Source organism: Erigeron canadensis, chromosome 8, assembly GCF_010389155.1.
Source record: "Erigeron canadensis isolate Cc75 chromosome 8, C_canadensis_v1, whole genome shotgun sequence".
In the NCBI taxonomy this organism is placed as follows: domain Eukaryota; kingdom Viridiplantae; phylum Streptophyta; class Magnoliopsida; order Asterales; family Asteraceae; genus Erigeron; species Erigeron canadensis.
In genome coordinates this window covers 15,829,766-15,843,140 of record NC_057768.1, presented here as the reverse complement: position 1 = coordinate 15,843,140, position 13,375 = coordinate 15,829,766, and positions in this window count along the sequence as shown.

Sequence of the window (13,375 nt, the reverse complement as noted above, 5' to 3'; positions counted from 1 at the left end):
TAGGCTTCCCTAATTGTCTTAAACCTGCATCTTTATGTGAGAAAGAACCCCAAGCCGCCCCTTTTCCTTCCCAAAAGCAATTCTTCATCAAATCTCTTCGTTTATTGGTGTTTTGAGCAAGTTTTGTTAGGAATTCTCATCCTCTTGATCATCTACAGGTAATAGAGGTGATTTCCCTTTGATTTTGATGATATGAGTCAATCAATTAGATTCAAATCTGGCCTTAGGGTTTGGGTTGGTTTAATTGCAATCCGTTAATTGATTTTCAGTCATTCAGGTGATTAATCGATTGTATAATGATGGTAAATGATTCAAGGATCAATTGGTATTTTCAAGGGGTGATTTTGGTCTTATTTTAAGTGTTTTTGATATTCATAAGGCCTGGAGTTGTGTTAAAGTCGAATGAGAGTCGAATTAGGATAAAGATGGAAAGTACTGATCTGGTCATCAGTATCGGCGAGGAAACTTTCCCCCCTCGGCGAGATCAGTATGGCTAGTATGGGTCTGGAGTTCAATCTTGATGAGGTCATTATTCCCCTCGACAAGATCAAACATCAAAAAGGTCTAAGATGTGTTTAAGTGTCTAGTTGACTTATGATTCATTTATACTCGTTCTAGGGTGTCGGGAGCACTTAGCAATCACTGTAAGATACACATAATTTGTTGGTAAGCTGTACCGAGGTAAGATAACATCTTTTGTCACCTGATGGTACAACAAAACACGTTTTTATAAGATAAACTTCCCAAATGAATATGTATGCACGTTTTATGATTATGGGTGACTATGGAAGGTTGCTAAGGGATATTATACTTACCTTTTATGATGTATGAAATACTTATGCAGGTTGCAAAGGTGTGAGGTAAATATACATGTTATGAAATGATGAAATGTTTATGTTATTTGATCATGAAAAGATGAAATGATAATGCTAAATGTGTGTATACATGGCTTGAACACCTAGTCACTTGACTTATGATTAGGATTGCAATGTCACGTGCACGTTAAGGGCCCTAAAGTAAAAGATGATATGTGATTAGCTTAGGTAAAAGTGTAACCTAAACTAATATAAAGATTAAAGTCTCGAGCAATATATGAAGTCTTGTGTTAAGCTTAACCCGTGCTAGCTCCTCGGGGCTGGTGCGTGTGTGGTCACGTGGTTTGGGAATCATGATACCTCCCGTGGCATAGTTACGTTTGAGTATTCCGGGTGGAGTAACTAACCACCATTGCATAAAGGCATAAACGGTTTATTCAGTTGGATTGACTTTGTCATTTGTTAGGTCCAGTTTTAACTAAACTGGAGCTCTCCAGTGACATCTGGAGAGCATGAGGAATTGTCCGAAATATTAGAAGTCCAGTTGCATTGTACAGGTTTAGCAACTGATGACTTCCTCCAGTTGAGATCAGACGACTAGAATCTGAAGACCTTCCAGTTGAAGTCAAAGACAACAAATGGAAAATAGAGATTGGCAATGGCAGCGAAGCCCAGTTGACAATCTACCAGATCAATCAACTGGAGAATCCTCCAGTGTAAATGCTCTTACAAAGCTTTACACTGATTACGAGGAGGACCTTTTTACTCTACATCCTTTTAACCGGACAATGATATTGTCTTTGGATAAAGATACAAAGATGTAGAGTGGTTGAATAAAGTAACCTTTTGTCTTACTTTATTTAACACACACAAAGGATTATTTAAACAATACTTTTGTGTGCTGTCAACCATATTTGTACATCGAAGTTGAGATCCCCATGCTCAATCTTCGACTATAAATAGAGGTCCTTGCACAAGCTGTTTCAATAACTTTGCAAATACATATATTCTGCAATATTGGTGAACTTGTGCAATATTCTCTCAATCGCAAAAAGAAACATTTCACAACTCTAAGTGTTTCGATTGTTTAGGAGAATTTCCAAGTTTAGATCAATTGTAATTCATGGGTTGTTAGGATATTTACATTCTTGTATTATCTTGGTTCTGCAACAACCTTGTATTTTATTTAAACAAGTAATAAATAAAATACACTTGAAAATTACATATTGTCTCACCAGTTTATATACTCGTCATTTATATTATTGCATGTATTAAATATTCTGTCACTTTAATACTTAATTCCAGTTAACCTGGTACACGATCAAACTAAACTGGTCACATCCAGATTAATTGATCGTGTTGCAAAGTTCACTCACCATCGACATAGAGGTGTCTTCAGCACCCATCTAGTGATAGTTGGGACTAATAAGTGGTATCAGAGCAGGCAGGTTGAATTGTTTCAATTCTATAACCTAGGTCTGCTTCGATGGCTGCTGAAGGTGAGAATGGTTCTGGTCCAAATGAATCTAATCCTAATATTGCTACTCCTTTAAATACTAACCCTCCTCCTCCTCCTCCTACTCCTGGAGCTAACCACGTTCATGTACATTACTCCAACTCTCCTGTTCCCAAATTCGATGGGAATGGTGAGACATTTGGTACATGGAAGGCTAGAATGCTCTTGCATTTTGGTGGGATAGAGAGGTATATGTTGAAAATCCTTAAGGATGGGCCATATACACCCATGTCCAGTGGTGTTAGCCCTCTTCTCGACCCCACTGGGAGAAGAGGCACCAGGGAAAAATCTGAGGAACATTGGTCAGATGAGGATCGCAGATTGGTTGATCTTGATACCAAACTGAAAAACATGATTCTTTCTGCTATACCTGAGGAACTAATTCCTACTCTTGTGCTATTTCCAAGTGCAAAATCTATGTGGGATGAATTAGTTCTCCAGTTTGAAGGAGGAAATGACACCATTGTCACTAGAAAGGTTGCTCTCAACAAGAAGTATGAATCCTTCTTTGCTCTTCCCAATGAAAGTTTAACTGGTACTTATACCAGATTTACTGGCCTAATTAATCAACTTAGAGGCTTGGGAGTGGAGAAGGATAAGGATATTCTTCTTGAAAAATTCTGTGATGTTTTGCCATCCAAATGGGCACACATGGTTCTTGTCTTAAGACAAGGAAAGACCTTGCATAGCCATACTCTTGCCTCTCTTTATGGAGCCTTCAGATTTACTGAAGATAATGATGCAGCAAGATTACTCGCTGAACAAGATGCTTTAAACCATGCTCAGAGTTCCAAGGCTGCCAACTTTTCTGGGCAACCTTGTGCTGCTTTAATATCTACTGAGAATGTCCAGTCACATTCTATGAAGGAAATGTTAAACAACTTTTTGAACTCTGGTCTAACCACTAATCTCAGTGATGGTTGTGAGGAAACTGACGATGATGATCTGGTTGCCATGATTGCTAAAACCTTTAATAGGTTTAAGCATAAATCTAATCGATTTAATGGGTCCAATAATGCTTCCAATTCAATCTCAATGGATAAGGCTAATCTTACCTGCTATAAATGTGGTAAGAAAGGCCATTTCATGAAGGAATGCAGATCTAGTCAGATGAACTACCAAACTGGTCCTATTGTCCCAAACTTTGTTAAAACTGATGATTATAAGGCCAAATACAAGAAACTTAAGGCCCAGATTGCTCTCATGTCTCTTGAACAAAATAATGAGAAAGAAAAGAACAAGTGCATGATGGCTCAAACTGAAGGGAAATGGGAACTCTCTGATGATTCATCTGATGATGAAGAAGAGATTAGAGATATGTGTTTCATGGCATTGGAGAGTCAACAACCAGTGGTGAAGGATGATGTTGTATCTGGAAGATGGGTTGATATCATTTTAAAGAAGGTAAGGGATTATGATATCGAAATTGATTCAGAACTGAAATTGGATATTGCTGAATCATTGAATGATGACTTGTTATTTGTTGAAACCATGAGAACTGACTGTGAAAGATATTTAGAAACAGTTTTGGTTGAATTAAACAACATGAAAAGTCAAGTAAATGATTTGCAAAGTGTCCAGTTGGCTCTTAAAGAGTCAGATTTGAAAAACGAGGCATTGGAAAGAGATAACCAAAAACTGAAATTTGATCTTGAAAAAGAACATATGGTTATTAATTCTTGGGTTCAAGCATCTGGTAAAAATTATGACGCTTTTTCTAAAACCATTGATGCTCAAAAAACTGCCTGGAAATCTGGTGATCTTCAGATGGCAGCTGTTTTACCCACAATTCACCAATTGCCAGAATCTGTTAAAATTGAAACACCTTATGATTCCTCTGGCACAATCAAATCTGAATCCACTAAGACCAACCCTGTTGAGGTCAAAACTGGAGCCAAGAAGGCTAAAGCTACAGTTAAAAAGGAATATGGTGACAATTCTTTACCTCATAAGTCAAGTGAGTCCTCAACTCTAAAGACTAAAACCCCCGCTGAGCCAAAGTCCAAAGGCCAGCAGCCTGAAGAAAAAAACATTTTGGTAAGAATGGAAAATCAAATCCAAAATTTGTCAAGGCAGGTACAAAGTTGTACTGCCAGAATTAAGAATTTGGAAGGAGGTGCATCCTCTTCTGTTGAAAAACAAATTGTCAAAACTCCTCCTCAAAAACAAAAGATAAAACAATCTGCTCAGAAAGGAGCATACATCGAAAAGAAAAAGGAGGTCAATGTTCCACTGAAACCAATTGTTTTTATTCCAGAAACTGGAGAGAACCCTCCAGTTTCCTCATCCAGTTCAACACCTAGTCAAGCACATGGGACTTCTCGGAAGAAGTCCAGTGGACCCATCAAGAAAAGATGGGTTCACAAAAATAACTGATCACTAACTTGGGTGTGCAGGGCGATCGAAACAAAAATATTTGGTATCTGGACAGCGCAGCTGGCCGGACTATGACCGGATGTAAGCCCCTGCTGGAAGAGTTCACTGCATGTGATGGACCTGCAGTGACATTTGGTAATGATGGAAGTGGGAAAACTGAAGGATATGGTGTTGTTGACAATGGGCAGATTCAATTCACTAAGGTTGCATTTGTAAATGGTTTGAAATATAACCTGATAAGTGTCAGTCAACTTTGTGATGATGGATATAGGGTACTGTTCGACATTGCTCAAGGCACTGTTTTTAACAAGGATTGGAAGGTAGTAATGATTGCACCAAGAAAAGGGAATGTGTACATCATGAACATGGAGCCTACTCCAAAAGAGCATTGTTTCTATGTCAAGGTTGATGAGGACACCAACTGGCTGTGGCATAAACGGTTATCCCATCTTAACTTCAAAAACATTAACAAGTTGTCAAGAAAGCAACTAGTTGATGGGATACCTTTGTTTTCCTTTAAAAGGGAGAAGCCATGTCCAGGGTGTGAAATGGGCAAAAAGAAAAGAGCCAGTTTCAAGACCAAACAGAATTTCAGCATCACTGAACCTCTTCACATGCTTCATATGGACCTTTTTGGTCCAGTGAATGTTCAAACTAAAGCTGGTAAAAGGTACACTTTGGTTGTGGTCGATGAATACACCAGATTTTGTTGGGTGATATTTATCAGATCAAAGAGTGATGCATCTGGTGAAATTATCTCTCTCATCAAGCGAATTGAGCTCAAGTTTACCAAGAAAGTTTGTCAGTTGCGAAGTGATAACGGTACAGAATTCATGAATAAAGAATTGGAGACATTTTGCACTGACACTGGCGTTTCTCAAAACTTCTCGTCAGCTCGTTCTCCAGAACAAAATGGTGTGGTTGAAAGGAAGAATCGCACATTGATTGAAGCTGCCAGAAGTATGTTATCTGAATCTGGTCTTCCCACCTGTTTTTGGGCTGAAGCTGTAGCAACTGCGTGTCACACCCAAAACCGGTCAGTTTATGTCAAGAGACATAGGAAGACTGCCTATGAAGTCCTCAGGAATCGTAAGCCAAATGTTGGATATTTCCATGTATTTGGCTGTCCAGTTTACATTTTAAACGATTCCAGTCAGTTGGGAAAATTTGATGCAAAAGCTGACGAAGGTGTCTTTGTGGGGTATTCAAATATTAGAAAAGCCTATAGAGTTTATAATTATAGACTCCAAAAGGTACATGAGACAATTCATGTCACGTTCGATGAATCAAATGAAGCAATCAACAAAAGACCAACCCTTGATTTATCTTCAGTTGTCCCAGTTGATTTTGGTGTATCTGATCAGGTTCATCAATCAGTTAGTACACCAGAAAATGTTTCCAAACACCAAGTCTTGGAACCAGTTAAGGTAAAGAAGAACTTCTGTGACACCTCATTCTATCCTTCTATCAGTTTTAACCTACCTGAAAAACTGGTAATTGGATCTGATGTGCGTGCCACAACAACATCAGAACCAGTTCAAGCTTCTCCAGTTCTTCAAGAGATACCTTTGTTTGAAGATAATCATGTTAACTCTTCAGTTGACAATAATGATGAAGTTGAAGTAGTTTGGACTGATTCTCCTCCTGTTGCTGCAACAGTTGGAGATCGTCAGGTGTCTTGCACTGATGTTGTATTACACCAACCTAGTCAATACACTAAATGGACTGCTGCTCATCCCATTGAGCAGATTATTGGCAATCCAGATAGTGGGGTTCAGACTAGAAGAGCCACAAGTGATCAATGCTTGAACGTCACCTTCTTATCACTAATTGAACCGAAGAAGATTGACGAGGCTATGGCAGATCCAAGCTGGGTTGAAGCTATGCAAGAAGAACTCAACCAGTTCGACAGGAACAATGTTTGGGAGCTTGTTCCTTGTCCTCCAGGGTTAAAGAGAGAACCCATTGGAACGAGGTGGGTCTACCGGAACAAGATGGATGAAGATGGCAACGTTGTCAGAAACAAAGCTAGATTAGTTGCCAAGGGTTATTGTCAGGCAGAAGGTGTTGATTTCGATGAAACTTTTGCTCCAGTTGCAAGACTTGAAGCCATCAGAATTTTCTTGGCTTATGCTGCTCACTTACAATTCAAGGTTTTCCAGATGGATGTAAAAAGTGCGTTTCTGAATGGCACATTGGAAGAAGAAGTGTATGTTACGCAGACTCCAGGCTTCATAAATGAAAAGCATCCACATTGGGTATATAGACTGAACAAAGCTTTATATGGTCTTCGACAAGCCCCAAGAGCCTGGTTGTAAGATTGATAGAAAATCCACAACTGGTGGATGTCATTTCCTAGGGGGAAAACTGGTGAGTTGGACAAGTAAGAAGCAGACTTCAGTCTCAATGTCTACTGCTGAGGCAGAATACATTTCTGCGGCCAGTTGCTGTGCCCAGATTCTCTGGATCAAAAACCAGTTACTTGATTATGGCATGAAATTTACAAGAACCCCAATCTTTTGTGACAACACCAGTGCTATTGCTATATCTCACAACCCAGTGATGCACTCAAAGACAAAGCATATTGATATCAGGTATCACTTCATTCGTGATCATGTTATGAAAGGAGATATTGAAATACATTTCATCCCCACTGATAAACAGTTAGCTGATGTTTTTACAAAACCTCTTGATGAAAAGACTTTTAAACATCTCATCAGTGAACTGGGTATGTTAAATCCTCATTAAACTGAAGAGGCCCTTCAGTTGAGGATGGTCCAGGTGATCCTTGATTGGTTGGAGATTGAACGCCTTGATGTACTCAAAGACTAGTCATTGATCAAATGGATCACATTTTTAAGGGGAAAAAGACTCAAAATATTTTTCAAATAAATTATTAAAAAATGCAACTGAAGGTCATCAGTTGAAACTGGCATCTAAATTTTCTTTTGGTTGCTAGTTTGGTCTTGTCTCAAAATGGTGGTCAGCCAGATTTCATAACGTTGTGTTTTACTTGGTGGATACTTGTGACACGTGATGTTACTCGAGTACTAACCTCGCACTCACGAACGTCACCTGACATGTCTTACGTGTCAAGACTTTTGCTGAAATGTACTGCACTTTTTATGGGTATTGGTGAAGTTAGTGGGTAAGTGGGAATACCAGCCGTCGTAGCATTAAATGCTTGATGGGAAGTATTAAATATTTTTGAATTCTCAAAATTTTGGAAAATAACTTTTTACAAATTATTTCAAACTTTTGGAGACTAAAATATCTTTTCGTATATATTTTGGCAATATTTTTACTGCCTATATATACCCCCCACCAAAATATCCGTCTCATTTACTTCTCTCAAAATTCCTTCATTTACTCTTTCAATCATTCACAATTCGAGATCCTTTTCTCTCTTTCTTCTTTAAGTCCAAAACCCTAAATCTAAATTCACAAATGGCTCCTAAATCTTCTTCTTCTTCATCTCGTTCTCGTGATGTGAATCTACTCACTGCTGAGTACATTCCATCACAAAATGTTATTCGTGCCACTGGTGCTCCCATAAGCTCTAAGCTTATTAAACTAAATCCAAATAATCCAATGGCATCTCTTCAAGGGCTCCAGGCCGCTGACTCTCTTATCGGGAGAATCCAATCCTTTCTTCGGATTTCTCCCCTCAGCGATGCCTTCTCTTTGAATCCACACAAGCTATTCCATGATTACTTGTGTGAGTTCTGGTACACTGCCTCTCTTTCTGAGGACTGCTCATCCATCTCCTTTTCTCTAAAGGATGGGTCAGTCCCGTGTACCATCACCACTGGAACGTTGAGGGAAGCCCTTAACCTCAACTACTGGAGACATAATGAAACTCCAGTGGTGATTTCCTCCAATATCAATTTCCGCCAGGTCTTCCTTGATATGGGAAATAAGGAGATGGTGGAGGGGGATGTGTTGAAGACCAAGGGGTCCATTACAATGAAGGGGCTTTCACCATCCTGGAAGTTCTTTATGGTCCACTTGGTGGAAAGTTTGGGAGGGAGTTCTGGTGGATTGGACCAGATAAACTCCTTCCAGGCAGAAATGGCGTACTGCCTTTGGAATGGGCTGAGGGTGGATTTTGCAGGCATTTTGTTCAGAAGCCTGGTATTCAAGTTGAAGGGTAACAGGGGTCCTTGTGTTCCTTTTCAAGGTTTCTGTCCCTTTGTTTTATTCAGATTCTGGGCAGAGACGAGTACAACAACACGCAATCCTCGTTCTCTGTGCCAGAACTGTTGAGGAATCTGGACAACCTGGTGTCCACTTCTGATGAAGTCCAGATGTCCCCGAGAATGATTTTTGCATTCTCTAAAACTGATGCACCACAATCTGGTGAATCAGAAAGGCAACTGGGCGGGCCTCAAAATAATGAGGGACCCACCGGTTCGTCTACTGAAGTAGTAACTGTGGCAGAAGCAGGAGTCCAGGCAGTTCCTAAAGCAAGAAGATCCTCTAAAAGCAGGAGATCAAGATCTGGACTTGCTGCACCTGACCAGTCACAATCTGTGATAGTGGTCTCTGAAGCCGCTGCCGATGATATTGCAACTGAGGATAGAGCAGTTGTGGTTGAGGCACCAGTCACCTCTGTCCAGGGAGAAGATGCTTCGGCAACGGATCCTCAAACTGATGATACCATTGAGGCAACTCAAACTGGTCATCAGGAGTCTGAACAACTTGTTCAGCCACCCCCAACATTTATGGATCTTGGCATAAATGAGGGTGTGTTTCAGCTTGAGTCTTCGGACTCATCTGAGACAGAATCTGACCAGGAGATGGCTGATGCGACTATACTTGATCAGCTCCCTTCTCTCCTTGGTCAACCCCAAGAACCACATGTTTCAGTTTCCCCAACTCATGTACAAAGCTTAGAAATACCTCCAATATTCACCTCTCGCCAATCACCTTCTTCTATGGGTGTGCCTAGAAATAGACACATCCTAACCCACCGTCGCCGTCGTTCACACCTGAGCATTCTCAGCATGAACGACACATTGAATCTCTTCCTTTCATTCTACAACCCTCCTCTTCTATCTACTGATGCTACTGCAACTGGAGAACCAGATATTGTCATACCTCGTCCAGTTGCACCTGTAGCTTTTTCAGCTGGTCCAGTGACACCTCTCCTCCGTCATTCACCTCGACAATCGCACAGTTCGTCTTTTAACTAGCCAGTTCGTGTCTTTCAAACCGATCTCCGAACCTTCTTGCGAGGGTGGAAGAGATTCAAAAGACACTGGAGAAGAACACCAAGTCCCTCTCCAGGTACCACAAGGATCATCTGCAAAATATTAAAGTGGTTGACCTGGGGATTAACAAGTTCTCTGCTAATGAGGACTTGGTGTTTGGCAAGCTGAACGAGTTAGTGGAATCCTCCAATCAATTGGCAATATCTTTAAGGGAGGCATTCGCACTGACTCAATCTGGAGTCACATCCTCAATATCCAACCTGCTGAACAATACTGTCAGATCTTCAGAGGTTGATATTAAGAATCTGGAAAGGCAGGTGCAAGAGCTGTGTAGCAAACCTGGCCTAGATGTGACAGAGCTTGGGAGTCGGTTGGCCTCTTCAGTGGGTCTCAAGATCGAAGAAACTTTGGCTGCCAGTGAGAGTAACTTGATAGAAAAGGTGATATCTGAGATCACCAAGATTGCAGTGCCCCAGGTCGATCTCACTCCAATTACATCTGAGATTGATCGGTTGAGGTGCAGTCTGGATACGCTGGCTAGCAAAGTGTCTGAACATTCAACTGCCATATCTGATCTGACCACTGAAGTTGGCAAAGGAAGGGCGGTTGAGCCTGACAGTGCTCAGGAAGTCCCTGCAACTGGGCTCTCTTCAGATGATCTCTCCATTCTCAACAAATTTTAAAGAGTCAAGAGCAGACAAGTGGAAATGTAATGACTCAATCTCAAGAGATAAATCATCTTTGGAGGACAGTTCGCATGCTTTGTGGAGTCTTCAAAGAGTGTAAGACAATGCAATCATGGCAGCCTCTAGATCGCCTGCCCTCTAGTCATGCTGATTTTGAAGCCATCAGGCAGGGACTAGATGCTGCCAAGGGGGAAAGGTCGGTACATGCCCTCACACTCTTGTGAAGACTTCAAGTAAAGGGAAGGAGATTGTGATGGCTACCAGTACTGAGGCTGTGAGCAAGGGTTTGAGGTGTTTGATGATGTGGTGGTAGGGAGTGTTGACAAGGGAAAGGCCATTGCTGATGAATCTTTGGAACCAGCCACCGATGCACCAATGTTGGAAACTGGCAATGTCGATTTGTTGCCTCCAGTTACTGAAAGCGAGAGCCAGAAATTAGCAAGAGTGGGATACCTGGTCAAGGAAAGGAAGAAACAAATGAAGGCAAACCAGTTGAATCAAGAAAAAATCTTCCAACCCCTCTTGTTGATATCACTGATGCTCAACTCCTTGGCTTGACACTTGTTGAATACAAGAAGATCAAAGAAGATCCAAGAATAGTCAATGCACTGAAGGAGATGCTTGAAGTGAACTGGACAAACACTACCAGGATGATGAGGCTGAACTGGATGCAAAGTGTTTGAATGTATCGGTGGAAAAGGCCAGAGAGATCAGATCTGAAGGGATTCTCAAGAGAACTGAGCAGGTCAAGAAGGCGGTCACCAAAGTGTTGAATCCACCCAAGTCCAAAGGAAGAAAACAAAAGGCCTTACAAGAGATGCAAATCTGAGGACTTGGGTAGAACCATGTGAACCCACAACAGATGATATCGAGCTGCTACACAAAAGCTGAGCACGAGCAAAATCAAACTGACAAATGAATCTGAAGCTCACATATTTGTCAGATGTACAGCGTCGAAGGCACAATAGAGGCAGGATTACTGATGTTAAGGTTTCAATTAAGCCTGGTGCCAAGCATTTTGTTGTTGAGGTACAATACTTTGGTGGACCTAAAAGGACTACTGAGAACCCGGATGTCAATCAGTATGGTCATTCCGAGCATGTTGAGATGTTGAGGCTGTTGGAGGGGGAGGCAGAGGAAGAATAAAGTTGAAAGAGGCTGGGAGTATGTATTGCAAAATCTCATCAAGTTCAAGGAAAACATTGAAGAAAGATTAGGCCTTGATCCTGAGGATACTCAGCCGATTTCATCAGTCTCAAAGAGAAGGAAAACTGGCGAAGGGCCATCTGTTTAAGTTTCCTTCTAACTATTATCTGCTTGTAATTTGTGTACTCTCTTGTAATTTATTTGAAATTGTATGTATATACAAGTTGCCAGATTGTAACCTACAAGTAAGATATCTGATAAGATCTACAAACACTTAAAACAAAATCCAAGACATTTGATGATCTATAAAAATGTCTTGGAAACTTAATAGGTTTATCAAATTCAAGTATTTCAAACTTAAACTTGTATAGAAACAAGTTTGAAAATACTTGACAATATTTCAGGACAATTAGGGGGAATTTGTTAGGTCCAGTTTTAACTAAACTGGAGCTCTCCAGTGACATCTGGAGAGCATGAGGAATTGTCCGAAATATTAGAAGTCCAGTTGCATTGTACAGGTTTAGCAACTGATGACTTCCTCCAGTTGAGATCAGACGACTAGAATCTGAAGACCTTCCAGTTGAAGTCAAAGACAACAAATGGAAGATAGAGATTGGCAATGGCAGCGAAGCCCAGTTGACAATCTACCAGATCAATCAACTGGAGAATCCTCCAGTGTAAATGCTCTTACAAAGCTTTACACTGATTACGAGGAGGACCTTTTTACTCTACATCCTTTTAACCGGACAATGATATTGTCTTTGGATAAAGATACAAAGATGTAGAGTGGTGAATAAAGTAACCTTTGTCTTACTTTATTTAACACACCAAAGGATTATTTAAACAATACTTTTGTGTGCTGTGTGATGTCAACCATATTTGTACATCGAAGTTGAGATCCCCATGCTCAATCTTCGACTATAAATAGAGGTCCTTGCACAAGCTGTTTCAATAACTTTGCAAATACATATATTCTGCAATATTGGTGAACTTGTGCAATATTCTCTCAATCGCAAAAAGAAACATTTCACAACTCTAAGTGTTTCGATTGTTTAGGAGAATTTCAAGTTTAGATCAATTGTAATTCATGGGTTGTTAGGATATTTACATTCTTGTATTATCTTGGTTCCGCAACAACTTGTATTTTATTTAAACAAGTAATAAATAAAATACACTTGAAAATTACATATTGTCTCACCAGTTTATATATCGTCATTTATATTATTGCATGTATTAATATTCTGTCACTTAATACTAATTCCAGTTAACCTGGTACACGATCAAACTAAACTGGTCACATCCAGATAATTGATCGTGTTGCAAAGTTCACTCACCATCGACATAGAGGTGTCTTCAGCACCCATCTAGTGATAGTGGGAATAATATAATTCCTAACGACGATGATGGACCACCTTATGGTTAACCCATCATGTGGGTGTCAGAACGCCATGATGAACTAATGCCGTATGATATGTTGTTATGTATTATGAGAATTAACTTAAGCAGATTTCGTTATATATTAATTGGCAAATGTTTTCAAATCTAGGTTATTCTTACTTAGCTAATTTTATTAGCTAACAGTATCCTGAAAATGTGCCTTCAGGATATTCAAGATTTGGGTAG